Source organism: Protomyctophum parallelum (assembly GCF_964188405.1).
Source record: "Protomyctophum parallelum genome assembly, chromosome: 22".
NCBI classification, from domain to species: domain Eukaryota; kingdom Metazoa; phylum Chordata; class Actinopteri; order Myctophiformes; family Myctophidae; genus Protomyctophum; species Protomyctophum parallelum.
The window spans coordinates 33627815-33641972 of NC_139714.1; the positions used below are offsets into that span (position 1 = coordinate 33627815).

A 14158-nucleotide genomic window follows, 5' to 3' on the forward strand; every position below is an offset into this window, starting at 1 on the left:
CATCGACTACATTGAGTGTGTTTTCTTCTCTCTGTCGCCCCCTGCAGGACTTCCTGGGCCAGGCACACTGTACCCTCGGGGAGGTGGTGGGCTCGCTAGGCAGCCGATTGGACAAGCCTATGGGGTGAGTCGATCTGATTTAAGCCTATGGGGTGAGTCCATCTGATTTAAGCCTATGGGGTGAGTCCATCTGATTTAAGCCTATGGGGTGAGTCCATCTGATTTATCCTTGTTGTCGGGCAGAAACCTCTTTATCTCCATATTTTAACTTTCCGTGTTTTTTTTGTAAATTTACAACTGCTGCTTTTGCTATGTAGATCTGATATTTTGCTATGTAGATCTGATATTTTGCTATGTAGATCTGATATTTTGCTATGTAGATCTGATATTTTGATGCCGTAGAGCTGTAAGGCCTGACATGGATCATTTGACGGATGCATAATTATTAGCCTTTCATATCTACATGCATGCATGTACGCGCACACACACACACACACACACACACACACACACACACACACACGCACACACCTTAGTTAACTATACATGTGTACAGACGGGGTGTCGGCCCGTACCACACTACACCACTCTTCTACAGACGGGGTGTCGGCCTGTACCACACTACACCACTCTTCACTACACCACTCTTCATACATGTGTACAGACGGGGTGTCGGCCCGTACCACACTACACCACTCTTCATACATGTGTACAGACGGGGTGTCGGCCCGTACCACACTACACCACTCTTCTACAGACGGGGTGTCGGCCCGTACCACACTACACCACTCTTCTACAGACGGGGTGTCGGCCCGTACCACACTACACCACTCTTCACTACACCACTCTTCACTACACCACTCTTCACTACACCACTCTTCACTACACCACTCTTCACTACACCACTCTTCACTACACCACTCTTCACTACACCACTCTTCACTACACCACTCTTCACTACACCACTCTTCACTACACCACTCTTCATACATGTGTACAGACGGGGTGTCGGCCTGTACCACACTACACCACTCTTCTACAGACGGGGTGTCGGCCCGTACCACACTACACCACTCTTCTACAGACGGGGTGTCGGCCTGTACCACACTACACCACTCTTCTACAGACGGGGTGTCGGCCTGTACCACACTACACCACTCTTCTACAGACGGGGTGTCGGCCTGTACCACACTACACCACTCTTCTACAGACGGGGTGTCGGCCCGTACCACACTACACCACTCTTCTACAGACGGGGTGTCGGCCTGTACCACACTACACCACTCTTCTACAGACGGGGTGTCGGCCTGTACCACACTACACCACTCTTCTACAGACGGGGTGTCGGCCCGTACCACACTACACCACTCTTCTACAGACGGGGTGTCGGCCCGTACCACACTACACCACTCTTCTACAGACGGGGTGTCGGCCCGTACCACACTACACCACTCTTCTACAGACGGGGTGTCGGCCCGTACCACACTACACCACTCTTCTACAGACGGGGTGTCGGCCTGTACCACACTACACCACTCTTCTACAGACGGGGTGTCGGCCCGTACCACACTACACCACTCTTCTACAGACGGGGTGTCGGCCTGTACCACACTACACCACTCTTCTACAGACGGGGTGTCGGCCTGTACCACACTACACCACTCTTCTACAGACGGGGTGTCGGCCTGTACCACACTACACCACTCTTCTACAGACGGGGTGTCGGCCGTACCACACTACACCACTCTTCTACAGACGGGGTGTCGGCCCGTACCACACTACACCACTCTTCTACAGACGGGGTGTCGGCCCGTACCACACTACACCACTCTTCACTACACCACTCTTCACTACACCACTCTTCACTACACCACTCTTCACTACACCACTCTTCACTACACCACTCTTCACTACACCACTCTTCACTACACCACTCTTCACTACACCACTCTTCACTACACCACTCTTCACTACACCACTCTTCACTACACCACTCTTCACTACACCACTCTTCACTACACCACTCTTCACTACACCACTCTTCACTACACCACTCTTCACTACACCACTCTTCCAGTGGTGCTCCTTTGTTTTCATACCCACTAACAACTCTACACGTTGTAATGTACGTTTTTTTGCCCACAAATAATAGAAAAAGAAAAAAAATGAGAGAAATAATAATAAATGAGAAATAATAATAAATGAGAAATAATAAGAAATGAGAAATAATATGAAATGAGAAATAATATGAAATGAGAAATAATATGAAATGTGAAATAATAAGAAAAAAAATAGGAAATAAATGAGAAAACAATAGGAAAAAAATAGGAAAAAAATTGAAATAATTGAGATTTGAGATTTGTTCGATTTGAGAATTGTTCGATTTGAGATTTGTTCGATTTGAGATTTGTTCGATTTGAGATTTGTTCGATTTGAGATTTGTTCGATTTGAGATTTGTTCGATTTGAGATTTTGTTCGATTTGAGATTTGTTGGATTTGAATTTGTGAGATTTGTTCGATTTGTCACACACATTACCGCAGTGAGATTTGTTTGATTTGTCGATTTGAGATTTGTTGTTTGTTTTTTAAATGAAGTTGTGATTTTTATTATTTTATTGTAAAGCACTTTGGTACAACTTGTTGTTATTTAAATGTGCTATAGAAATAAAGATGGTATGGTATGTGAGATAGTGCGAGGGTTGTTTTGGTTATCTGCTGCGCTGTACCAGAATGAAGAGCCTAGGTGGTCTAGATCCTGAATTTGTAAAATAACAGCAGGTGGAGGCCATTTTGGAAAGTGGCTGCCATGTGGTCACACCATAAAGAATAGACCAATCAAATCAATTGTAGTACAGCTGTGTCAAGACACATGTGCAGCATTGGCTGTTAAAACCCAAAGGTCTAGGAGGCAGAAACCTTATAGCTGGCACATTTTACCTGATGGCCCACTTTACCAGAGACCTTATAGCTGGCACATTTTACCTGATGGCCCACTTTACCTGAGACCTACAGGTTAAAACCCAGAGGTCTAGGAGGCAGAAACCTTATAGCTGGCACATTTTACCTGATGGCCCACTTTACCTGAGACCTACAGGTTAAAACCCAGAGGTCTAGGAGGCAGAAACCTTATAGCTGGCACATTTTACCTGACGGCCCACTTTACCTGAGACCTACAGACCAAAGTTTGGCGGAGCCCGTTGCTCGCTGCGAAAACGGCAAAATGCGAAGAGGCATATGTGTATCAAAGTGTCATTGCCAACGGTCAAACGGTTGATGAGATATGCACGTTCAAAGTTTGCATTTTCAACTTAATTTTCAGTGCTATAGCGCCACCATTTGGCCAATGGTCATGGGCTTCACATAGTCACCGTTTGGCAATGCCCTCTACCAGATTACAGAGTTTTGCAGAAACCGACTGCACGGTTCAGTCAGAACTGCTATTTTTGGCGGAAGGAGAAGAAGGAGAAGAAAAATAAACACAAAAACAATAAGTGACCAAAGTCACTGCGTGTCTTCTTGGTCCCTTAATAAGATAACAAGTTAAAATATGAAGAGGAAAGGTTTCTGCCCGAACAACAATGTGCCAAAAAAGCATTGTAACAGGTATCTGTTTACATGAGGTCAAAAATAGAAGCAGAGTACAGCAATAATATCATAACGAGCAACAGATCTAGAACATACTGTAGGCCTTTGTGCAAATAGACTCACGTTCAGCTGAGATAATAAAAACCTTTAAAATCCATTTAAGCCTGACCTCGAAAAAAATAAAAAAAATAGTCTAAATCCTCCAGTTTTCTGAAATAAATATTTTCACGATTTTTCAAAAATAGCAGACCTACAAGCTCATATCGCGCCACTCGGTGGCGCGATATGAGCTTGTAGATCTGCTATTTTTTCAATAGCTAAATTATAACATCATGTTTAAAACAACAAAAGGGGTTCCTGCCCAAAATGGCTTAAACCCACCTGAGGCCGATTGGCCTACAAATGTCTTCTAATTCTCAAACAGTTGTTTGAAAAACGTATGTTGCTATATCAGTGGTAAGGCACACACACAGACACACACACACACACACACACACCAGCGACTTCACTTATTTAGCTGATAACTATTTTGTCTTTTTTTATAGCGCAATTTGAACTATTGTCTGTTTTTTATTGTATTAATTTTGAGTGGACCCAAGGAAGACTATCACAACGCCTAATAATGGGCATAATAAAGAATGAAGAATAGAGTATAGTCCACATAAAGGAAAGTAATATGCATATAAGGAAGGTCATCTGTATAAGGAAAGTTAAGCCGTCTGAAGCAAAGTAATCCCGTTCCTTTCAGGAAATATTTTCCTGCCTTCTGCCTAGTATTTTGCTTGTTTTATCAGCTAAACTTTCAAAAGCTATAAAGCTTTTCAATTATTTCAAAATCCAGTGAAATTGAAAGTGAAACTTAAAGGAGAATTCCATGCTAGAAGGCTTTCTTACCTTTCTTTGTAGTTGTTACGTCCCCACCAAAGAGGTCCAGGTGTTATTTTGTGCAAAAGCTCCTTATTGGCTATTTCCCCTACTATAAGCCCTAAATGAATTGCATTGAATTGAATGGGAATTAAATGGGGCTATGGGGTGTTGTGCTAATTTGCTTATTTCCATCGCTCAAAATTATAATTTCTTTGTATATATCCTCTCTTCATAATGTAAATAATATCCCAAGCGGCACACTTTACTACTTATTTCGATGGAAATAAGCGAACTAGCATAACACCCCATAGCCCCATTCAATTCCCATTCAATGCAATGCAATTCATTGAGGGCTTATGGTAGGGAAAATAGCCAATAAGGAGTTTTTGCACAAAAAAACACCTGGACCTCTTTGGTGGGGACGTAACAACTACAAAGAAAGGTAAGAAAGATAAGAAAGCATTCTAGCATGGAATTCTCCTTTAACTGGGGGATTTATATAGAATACAATGATGGCTTTAAACGACCCTAATCTGTTGCAGAGGCAACTTTAATTAACTTCATTCATGGCCAGGGAGATAGGCGGCTTTCTATCCAGTGAATTTAATAAAACCTTGCACAGCAATTCACCTGTGGGTCCATGATTGCTCGTGGTGAACAACACGTGAGCTAAGTTACCTTACTTTGAAGAAAAGCTGACATAACACTTTCCAATGTATTCCGGGTTAGCTATATTCTTATCTTATACTCTGTCATACATGATGCGATGTATGCCATCGCAAAAATATATATATATATATAAATAAATGAATAAATAAAGGCAGAAATAGCAGATCTTCAAGCTCACAGCACATTGCATCGTGATGCATTGTGAGCTTGTAGAGCTGCTATATTTTGCAAATTTTGACAATATTTGATGTTGACGGGAAGGACATGCCCTGACATGCTTAAGTCATTGCATGTGACTCATGTTACAACTGGACGCCACAGTGACAGTGTTAGACCTAGTTATACACTTTGATTGGCTGTGTGTGTGTGTGTGTGTGTGTGTGTGTGTGTGTGTGTGTGTGTGCGTGTGTGTGTGTGTGTGCGTGTGCGTGTGCGTGCGAGCAATCTCGTCAGACTCACACCTGTGACAGAGAAGACCTAATGAGTGTTAATTATAGTTAATTACACTTTCAATCAACCTTGCAGAGTGTGTGTGTGTGTGTGTGTGTGTGTGTGTGTGTGTGTGTGTGTGTGTGAGTGTGAGTGTGAGTGTGAGTGTGTGTGTGTGTGTGTGTGTGTGTGTGTGTGTGTGTGTGTGTGTGTGTGTGTGTGTGTGTGTGTGTGTGTGTGTGTGTGTGTGTGAGTGTGTGAGTGCCCGTGCGTGCGTCGTCTGTCAGTGAGTCTATAGTATTCAGACCTATTTGATATATTTTTTTACGGGTAGTCGGGGACCATTTCAATTCAGTTGAGTGTCACAGGTCCATTCTAATTGGACACTCTTACTGGTCCGTAAGACAACATTATGCTGTATTACACGGCTTGGTTGAATGCTGGATTCTGATTGGTAAATCACTGAATTCAGCGGTTTGTTATTTTTGGATAATGACCGATGAGCTCACCGTATAATCAGAAAAGGCCTCCGAACATCGCCGATCAGTTCAAGATGCAAAGGAAAGGTATACATTTATTTGTAAAGCAAGGTAATTCAATGTGCTTTACACAAAACAATATACGCAAAAGGAAACACTTCTCTCAGTTCTCTGCATATCTCTGCTGTCGGGCAGAAACAAATACTGCAGACCATTAATATAGTAATATAGTAATGTAGTACATGTATAGTGTATGTATAGTCTCATAATATAGATATTCCACTGTTACTTTCTTAGCTTACGCATGTTTCATGATAAATGCTTTTATGTGATGTATTCCCATGCTTTTGTTCTTGCTTAAATGTAAGTCACTCTGGATTAAGAGCGTCTGCTAAATGCCTAAATTGTAAATTGTAATTGTAATTAATGTGGAGATGGTTAACTTATTGTGTCCGTCATTCCACTAGCAGAATCAGAGAGGCCACGTTGTTGTGTGCGTCAGCTCATCACGGTCTGACCAGCACTCCACCTGCCTCCACATTTGCCACACACTCTTCATCACTTCATCACTGTCTATGATCTAGGCTTATTGTCCTCATATGTCTTCACATATTAATTACAGTTTACAGTTTTACATTTATAGACTGGGAAGACCTACAGTATAGCCTGTATGGAAGGGCAGGCTAGCCAAAAAAAAGCTGATTTAGGTGGTTTGAACGACAGTTTGAGGATCCGATGAAGTTAGGGGGTGGTTTAGTCAGAACCACTTTTTCATCAATCACGCACGCATATGCACACACGCACGCACACACACACACACACACACACACACACACATACACACACTGAAAAATGGAGATAGTTGGTTTCTGTCAAACAGACTATATGGAAAACAAAACCATCTACAGTACATTTTGCCATTAATGGGCGGAATCTCTGGTCTCCATGGTCCAAGTAACTTTCTACACAAGGGTAATAATGGATGTACATGTGAGCACAACACGTGTGTGGGTGGGTGGGTAGAGGTGGTGCTGACTTAACCCATTCTGACCTGAGATCAGATTCTAAAAATGTCTTCTACATCCTGACAGTTTTCTTAAAAAAAGCTATGTTTCTATGTCAGTCGTTCTTCGATTTTTTCAAAAATAGCAGACCTACAAGCTCATAGCGCGCCACTCGGTGGCGCGCTACGAGCTTGTAGATCTGCTATTTTTCAATAGCTAAAGCATAACATGATGCTAACACCAAAAGGGGTTTCCGCCCAAAATGGCTTAATTAACTGTGTCTCTCCAGACACTGATTGCAAATCCATGCATATTGATTATGGGATTCACAGCATGGCTTCAAAGAGACAGGCAGAGATGATGCGTGTGAGAGAGAGAGAGAGAGACAGGCAGAGATGATGCGTGTGAGAGAGAGAGAGAGAGACAGGCAGAGATGATGCGTGTGAGGGAGAGAGAGACAGAACTAAGTTTTCTGAAAAATTAATTAAATTCATTACATCCAAGGCGCTTTACATAGATTGTGCATTACATTTAGGGATGCACCGATCCGGCTTTTTGGCATTCGATACCGATTTCGATACATGGGGGTCCAGTATCTGCCGATACAGAGTACCGATCCGATACCCCCCACAAAGAAACGTAATAACCTATTAAGCTGTATGCCTCACTGTGTGGAGTCTGGAATCATTATTTTGTGTAAGGCAACATCAAGGCTTGACTTAAACATTACTTTCCCAACTTTGTAAAACAAAATGTAACAAACACAGATATAAATGCACTGAATTATTTATTAAATAACTGTGAAACAATTAGACCAGGTTAATGTGTGCGCAGGCTAGCCTGGCTGCATTCCACATGTTATACTGTCAATACTACACTGCTGTGTCAGGAGGTAGAGTTGTTTTCATACTGTAATTACACATAATTATCGGATCGGATTGGATCGGATAATGGATCGGCCACCGATCCGATACCCAATCTAGAATTTTAGCCTGGATCGGCGCCGATCTCCGATACGAGTATCGGATCGGTGCATCCCTAATTACATTCACCCATTCACACACACATTCATACACCGATTGTGGCGGGAAGCCATGCAAGGCACCAACCAGCACATCGGGAGCAATTTGGGGTTCAGTGTCTTGCCCAAGGACACTTCGACATGTAGACAGGAGGAGGAGCCGGGATTCGATTGTGTGTGTGTGTGTGTTGGGCTACTCAACAGTAGCCTGGGGTCCACCTATGCTTTCTATGGCATAGGCAGCTCCCGGCCGGATCCGCCGGGAGAATCTAGACACAGCTGCGCGACATGAGACTGATTAATTAGAGCGACAGAGAGAGAGAGAGGAGTGTGTGTGTGTACATGTGTGCGTGTGTAAGTCAATTTAACAAAGATGCAGACAATCCGAAATCAGCAGAGAGTGATCGACGTTTGCGCTACTCTATGCCGAATTGATGTGGACTCGGACCCAGACTTTTTTTTCCCTCCCTGGAAATAAAAACGTCTGGGTTTCCGAGGCTACTCAACAGTGACACAGGTATTTTTTTATTTTTTTTGCGGCTTACGCCTTTTATTGATTTTTTAAGGGACAGATAGTAGGCTGTCAGCCTACTATCGGGAAACGGGAGAGAGATGGGGGGATGACATGCGGTAAAGGCCGTGTCGGGTTCGGGAGTCGAACCCGCGGCACACTGCGACTGGATTACCAGTCCGGTGCCCAGACCGTTACGCTACGGCCTGGGCCCAGGTATTTCTGTACTCATAATCTGTACTGTAGTGTACTGTACACCATACTGTACTGTACTACTCGTACTGTACTTGTACTGTACTACTCGTTTTGTACTCTACTACTCGTACTGTACTGTACTGTACTGTACTGTACTGTACTGTACTGTACTGTACTGTACTGTACTGTACTGTACTGTACTGTACTGTACTGTACTGTACTCTACTACTCGTACTGTACTGTACTGTACTACTCGTTTTGTACTCTACTACTCGTACTGTACTGTACTGTACTGTACTGTACTGTACTGTACTGTACTGTACTGTACTGTACTGTACTGTACTGTACAATTACAATTTACAATTTAGGCATTTAGCAGACGCTCTTAATCCAGAGCGACTTACAATAATCAAGAACAAAAGCATGGGAATACATCACATAAAAGCATTTATCATGAAACATGCGTAAGCTAAGAAAGTAACAGTGGAATATCTATATAATGAAACTATACATACACTATACATATAAACTATACATATTTACTACTATGCTATACATATGTACTATGACGTGCTATGACTATATACAATGCAATTATAGTGCTGTCTACATAACATGTGATACAAGTCTGTATCAGATGCTATCTAAGTCTACAGAAATGCTATCTAAGGGGTTAGGGTAAGTGCTATGGGCCATGATGGAGTCTGAAAAGGTGGGTTTTCAGGCTACGGCGGAAGATTGGGAGTGATGCTGCAGTTCTGTGCTGTACTACTTGCACCGTATTGTACCCACGCTTATCCGACACACCCACGGCGTGTGAACTGAGTGGTGCAACTATACTTGTATAGTGATAGTTACTGTATTGTTCTGTACTGTACTGTACAGTACAGTTTTATTGTTAGTAGGCTCCTGTAGGCTGCTCAACAGTGCCACTTTAGGTCACCCAGTGGTATTACTGTTCATACCCCAAACAGACATACTGTACAAAGCCAGTCATTGGAGCGTCAGTGTGCACAGCTCAAAAAATATTTGCTCTAAAAAAATATATATATCTCTGCTGTCGGGGGGAGAAACCAGCTAATTCCACATTTTATTCTTCAGGAAGCTCTACAAGTTGTGAGCTTGTAAATCTGCTATTTTTGCGGCAAAATTGGTCCCACCGGAATTGTAATAATAAAATAACTTCACACAAAGATATGGTGGCTCTCCTGTAAAAACGCCGGGACAACGCTCCACACGTCCCAAACTCTTCTCCCTTCTGGCTCCAAAACTGTGAAATGCACTTCCCATTGCAGTCAGAACTGCAGCATCACTCACAATCTTCCACCGTAGCCTGAAAACCCACCTTTTCAGACTCCATCACGGCCCATAGCACTTACCCTACCCCCTTAGATAGCATTTCTGTTGGCTTAGATAGCATTTGATACAGACTTATAGCATGTTATGTAGACAGCACTATAATTGTATTGTATATAGTCATAGCACGCCATAGTACATATGTATAGCATAGTAGTAAATATGTATAGACTTATAGTTTATATGTATAGTGTATGTATAGTTTCATTATATAGATATTCCACTGTTACTTTCTTAGCTTACGCATGTTTCATGATAAATGTTTTTATGTGATGTATTTCCCATGCTTTTGTTCTTGCTTAAATGTAAGTCGCTCTGGATTAAGAGCGTCTGCTAAATGCCTAAATTGTAAATTGTAAATTGTACTAACTCTGAGGATCGAGGAGGGCTACTGGGCCTTTCTGCTGTAGACCCCTAGCTATAAATAAACCTCAACACAAAGCAGAGCTCTGGGATATATTTCCTTATGATACGCCTGTCACCTGAAAAGCCACTTTACTGCCAAGCCTCATTGGGGCTTGAATTATCTCCATGCCGAGGTCCTCGACCCCAATTCCATGGTGTCCAAATGACTGCCCGAGTGGCTTTCTCTCTCGTGGACGAGGACTGCATCCACAGTGACATTCTTCTGTGCTCAGTCTACTGCCTATAACCACACATTCTGTGTATGTGCGTTTGTGCACTTGTGAGTGATCATACATGTACTTTATATGTACCAGTCCAGATAGTATTAGGATTGGTGCCGTTCCTATCCTGGGGGGGCATTATTGTCCAAAAATAGCAGATCTCACAACGTGCAGGCATATTTACTTCCGATCCATACAAATTGGTGTGTCCAAAATGAAAATCGATTTGTATAATTCAATATTAACGATTAATCGTTAACCCCCCCCCCCCCCCCCCCCGATTAATTAATCGGGGGGGGGGGGGGGGGGGGGGGGTTTAAAAATATTATTTTTTTATTTTTATTTTTATGAACCCTACAAATAAAATAAATCTTCCCCCCAAGGGGTACCTAAGTCAAAAAAGTGTGGGAACCCCTGATGTAGTTGATTAACAATAATTGTAACTCTTGAGAGTTAATAAGGGTCCATTTGGTTACTAACTCCATCTTTTAAATGAGGACCACTGGTGGTCCCTGGACCACTGTTGATCCAATTGATCACCATAGCAACCCCAGCCTAGGCCTGATTAGGTAAATTCCCAACACCTGCTAAATCCTCCAAACCTGTATCTTGATTGGAATCAATCTCCTCTCAGTCATGCAGCTACACAGACACATCCCAGGCACACTTTGGTAGGCCTATAGCCCTGTCCTGTTTGGATGACAATATTGCCTTTCCAACAGATTTTCATTTTTTAAAAAAACAGAAAAAGAAAAAAAACGATTATCGATTATTAATTTTCATAATCGATTTCGGGTCCTATCAACGATAATCGATTAATCGATTAATCGGACCCATCCCTACTATCGTCCCTGTCGGGTGTAAACCTCACACGTCCAAAACTGTTCTGCTATCTGCTATACTTTTGCTTGCTATAGCTTCTGTGTGACGCTGTTGTATCATCCAGTATTATCACCCAAGACATTCCTGAGCCAATAGTGTGATGACCGACCGGGTGGTCCTATTGGGGAAAACATACTGTAAGAGGTTTCTGCCCCGACAGCAACGACAGCCTATTTACCGTTGACCTGGTCCATGCCGACAGACACCCAAATTGCCAGTTCTACGCCCCGACTTCACCTTTCCTGTCGAGACCACTGCGCCTTCGGTAACGGTTACTTCACATGTGCAATGACACTCACACGCCTCATGACTCATGACCAGTGTGTCTGTCCAGAAATAGAGGGGGGAGAGTTTAGGTGTGTGTGTGTGTGTGTGTGTGTGTGTGTGTGTGTGTGTGTGTGTGTGTGTGTGTGTGTGTGTGTGTGTGTGTGTGTGAGGGTGTGTGTGTGTGTGTGTGTGTGTTCATGCATTTCTATACTTGTGAAGAAAATGGGTTGTTTTATGGTTGAAAAAGACAGGTTGGAGTTAGGTTTACAATTAGAAATATATTCAGATTAGGATTAGACATTTATCGGATAGGTTTCGGGATTGGAATTCATTAAACATGATTTATACTCTGTTGCGTGCGAGTGTTATACACTGAAAAAAATTGCTGATCTATAAATTCCTAGATTAGTATATATACGCATCTGATGTATTACCTCGTGTTTACCTTGCTTACTGTAAATCACTCTGGATTAAGAGTGTCTGCTAAATGCCTGAATTGTAAATTATATACAGTGCATGTACAGTAAGGCGTTCAAGACTGCTGATTATTATACGTCTGTCAACAGTAAGACACACATACACTGTACAATCCTATGAGATGAGACGGATCACACAGACTATGATCTATGTGTTTTGTTTGCAATTTTTCAATTAAATTCAATTCAATTCAATTCAAAGGGCTTTATTGGCATGAGAAAACATACGTTTACATTGCCAAAGCAGAAAGAAACAATACAACAATACAGCAATACAATCAAAACAAAAATTATGTACTTTGTCAGAATCTTCAATAGATCAACTTCTATGTACCAAGGTCACTCGATGCAGGTATAGTGCAGGAATATACACAATGATTAGTCTTTAGGGTGGTTGTGTTCCAGTTGATATCCTTCTCCTATCACAGCAGCTCACAAATCTTGCTGCTGTGTTTTGCACATTGTTGTACTTTGCCCAGCAGATAGGGGAGTTTTTTGTCATTGGTCATGTTTTCAAAATCTCCGTGTGTGGTTGTAATCTGTGGGAAGTATGTGTGTTTGCATGTGTCTAAGTATGTGTCTTTGTCTTGTTTGCACACCTAGGAAAAGAGAAGGGAACGCGCACACTCATAATTATGCTCCAAAAGATACATTTATTGACGACGTTTTGAGCCTTGTTAATTGTCACACAAATATTTGTGATTAATGATTTGTGTTTTTGGCATTGAACATTGGAATGAATTAATTAATATGATTTTGTTTAAAAAGGTTTAAAAAATTGCATTGCATTGCATTGACACACTGTGTGTGTGTGTGTGTGTGTGTGTGTGTGTGTGTGTGTGTGTGTGTGTGTGTGTGTGTGTGTGTGTGTGTGTGTGTGTGTGTGTGTGTGTGTGTGTGTGTGTGCGCTCAACAGGGGGGTTCCAGGGAAGAAGTGTGGGACCATCATTGTGAAAAGCTGAGGAACTGAGTAACTGCAGAGTGAGTTTTTATTATAAACACACTCATTTACATATCTCCAGTAAATGTTCTATTCAATTCAAGTCAAAGGTGCGTTATTGGCATGGCGTGCGTTATTGGCATGGCGTTATTGGCATGAGGAAAAATGCGTTACCAAAGCAACAGTGGAAGAAAACAATCAAATCAATGCATACACAATTACATATTGAATATAAATAGGAACAAAATAAAAGAGCTGTGTTACATTGCAACTTAGGAAGACGATCTTAATAAATAGTTATACATCCATAATTTAATAGGAAGAGGTTAGCTTGGTATAAACTAAAGATGATATCAGTATTTCAGTGTTTCACATTCACTTGGCAGCAATTTATACGAATGTAATTAAAGCTTAATCGCTCTGTTCAGATGTACAGTACAGTATTTCTATGTACCGAGGTCATTTGTAAACTGTAAAGAGTGCAGAGATACAATGATTTATAGTCCTTATCCCATTCTGACCGGGCACCCATTTTGGTGTCGGCATCATGTTATGCTTTAGCTATTTTTGAAAAATCGAAGAGCGACTGACATTTCTAGAATCTGATCTCAGGTCAGAATGGGTTCATCAGACCCAGTGTGTGTCCGGCGGAAACCTCGTATGAATCTGATCTCAGGTCAGAATGGGTTAAGGGTGGTTGTAAAAGCCCCATAGTCCCACACTCCACAGCATCCCTATGAGACACGTAAGTACCATTATAGTCCAATGAAGTGCACTCGGGTGTCTCTCTCTCTCTCTCTCTCTCTCTCTCTCTCTCTCTCCTCTCTCTCCTCTCTCTCCTCTCTCTCCT

General features: G+C 42.1%; 1 pseudogene across 1 annotated transcript in view; it reads left to right on the plus strand.

The window, feature by feature from the left end:
- LOC310853137 (copine-8-like) overlaps positions 1-14158 on the plus strand; it is a 119001-nt pseudogene that overhangs the window by 77783 nt on the left and 27060 nt on the right. Inside the window, exons 6-7 of the transcript XR_014571110.1 lie at positions 48-124; positions 13285-13349. The product of XR_014571110.1 is annotated as a copine-8-like (transcript). The remainder of the gene's footprint in view (positions 1-47; positions 125-13284; positions 13350-14158) is intronic.